This window comes from Macrobrachium nipponense, chromosome 10 (assembly GCF_015104395.2).
Source record: "Macrobrachium nipponense isolate FS-2020 chromosome 10, ASM1510439v2, whole genome shotgun sequence".
Classification (NCBI taxonomy): Eukaryota; Metazoa; Arthropoda; class Malacostraca; order Decapoda; family Palaemonidae; genus Macrobrachium; species Macrobrachium nipponense.
In genome coordinates this window covers 12,920,712-12,923,451 of record NC_087204.1, presented here as the reverse complement: position 1 = coordinate 12,923,451, position 2,740 = coordinate 12,920,712, and positions in this window count along the sequence as shown.

Here is a 2,740-nt window from a genome sequence, read left to right as displayed (position 1 = left end):
CACCGGCATAAGGTTTTTGATTGAACTGGCCTTCCCTTATGCCAGCATGGGCTCTTGCTCATAGAGCAGCCCGTACAATCTGCATAAAGATTTGCTTGGGAGTTTTTTTTGAAAATTCACTACGACTGGGAATCGATATTTTAAAATATCAATGGTTAAACTATAAAAAAAAGACTTAATTTGCAAAACCTTCCGGAGAATACCTTGTCTCGGTATATTCATTTAGGTGAATGTTGAGGTAGTAAATTACTAAAATGTACATAAAGCGACGCCTCCATTGGTATGTTTTAGTTTTCCGAGACAAAGAATTCCAGCTAATGAGCAATTGTACCTTAACAAGAATATACTCCAAAAGTTCTATAAACAAAAATTTCAAATTACATGAAATTTTAAGATAAAAAATGATCACACCCACACACCCAGAGAGAGACGAGAGAGAGAGGAGGAGAGAGAGAGGAGAGAGGAGAGAGACAGAGAGAGAATTGTTGACGAATTACCAAATAATTATCCTATATAGTATGAGTCGATGTATGTAGCATTATGTGAATATTCCTTTTCATAAAGTTTTTGTATGAGAGTGTGTGAAAAATGTGTTGTTCGTAATACACACACGCACACACAAGCACATACACACACAGTACATCAAGACTGGCATGGATGAGTCTAATAAGAGCAAAACAATCATTTACCCCCACGCCTTTGACAGACTAAACAAAAAAAAAAGAAAAAAAAAAAAAGAAGCCATTTATTTGCAGGTGCCAATCATTGAGTTCTTTCTGTATGCAAATCACATCCCCTCTTTTACGAAATTCTGAGGGACTGCAAATGAGGTGGTGCTTTATTTAAAGAAGCAATTAGCTATTCATGAGTTGAAAGGCACTCACTCGGCCTTCCAACGGCCTCGCCCCCTTCCTCCCCCCACCCTTCGGAATTGGACGGAAGCCTTACCAAAACAGTAATAATGATAATGAGGTGTTTATTCTAAGTCTGACTTCTCTTACACAAGATAGAATTCGTGATGACGCGGTATATGGATGGATACATATTCAAACAAACCCTCCACTATGGTGGACATGGAGTTTCCGTACTTGAATTATGAAATGTCGAAGGAGATGTGGGTATTGTATCGTCTACTGCTATAATCTTACAGTGGAGTGGATATACAATTATTATCCATTTGTGTACACACAGTCTAAGCCCTATGAGGAGATGCAATGTATTATCAAAGGTCTACTGGAAAAAGCATCCTCCTGTCATATCATATTAGGTAAATTTTATGATTTTGTTTGTTGGACCAGAGCAAGGGAAAATTAGATACGAGAATGATGATTTTTTTTTTTCAAGCAATCAATACCAGTCTCATTCTCTTACGCTTCAAGCAACTTCATAGCAAAAAGGAAAGATGGTCATATTGCGAACTACACCTTCTCAAAGTTTTATATAGAGGAACCGAAGATAAAGTGACCCATTCATATCGGGTAGTCTGTATTTACATGAATACAATTTTCCAGGACACCGTTAACGGAGATCATAAAGCTATTCTTTTCAGCCAAAGGAAAAAAAAAAATTCGCTTTTGAGTCCCACACCTTCATAACATTTTTTTACCTTTTGAAACATAAACCGATGAGTCAAGATGACCTTAAAAGCTTTAACCAACTATAATAGATTCGCATCATCTGTGCATTTGATGTCTAGGCCAGTCCCTTATGCCGCTCCTGATTGGGATGTTGATAAGCCAATCACAGGGTTGGAAACTCTCATTCTCTCGAGAAAGTTTTACTTAGGTATGATCTATGATCCACCTCTCCGGAGGGACACTTTTGAAAGACGTATCCCTCAGGAGAGGTGGAACATACATCCTGCCTATGTGAACTCTCTCGAGAGACATGAGAGTTTCCAACCTTGTGATTGGCTTATCGACAGCCAATCAGGGGCGTCGTAAGGGACTGGCCTAGACATCAGATGAACGGCTAATGTGAATCTACTATTGCTATATTTTTCCAAAGTGTCGTAGTTTACTGGAGCAAACTTCTTTCGTTTCGGCCCCTGCCTTCTTTTTTTTTTTTTTTTGGGGGGGGGGGTTTTTTTTTTTTTTTGGGGGGGGGGGGGGGGGCGGCCACTGACATAGTTTCATGATATGGTTTCCGTAGAAATGAAAATGTGGTACGAAAGAATAACCCAGAAAATATTAGTAGTTGTGCATTGATTATCACAACCATAACTTACGTTCCCAATGTGAAAGTTAATCTATATTTAATATCCCCTGATAACATTGACTCGCGCACCGAAATTTATTACAATCTTAGTTGAGTGAGAATCCGCGTCACGAAAATCAAAAACAAAATCATGGAGGATAAGAAATAAGAAAATTGTAAATGCTGAGTGGGATAACGATGAGGGAAAAAATTTAAAAAAGGAAAGCAAAGAAATACACATTGTTAGGAAAGAACTTCAAATGCTTTATTACAATGCTAAAAAAAATGATTTCTTGACCTGAGATCTCATCGCAATCAGATCTCTCTCTCCTCTCTCGTCTCCTCTCTCTCTCTCTCGCTCTCTCTCTCTCTCTCTCTCTCTCTCTCTCTCTCTCTCTCGGTCTAAAGACAGATGCAGTATCACCGCTATTAGATTCCAGCGAGATTTTGAAAACAAAAATATTTGTTTACATAAGAATCTGAGTAATAAAAACCATCGTCAGTAACCAAGCATTGCAATAGTTCTTTTGCTCTATCCCTGCCT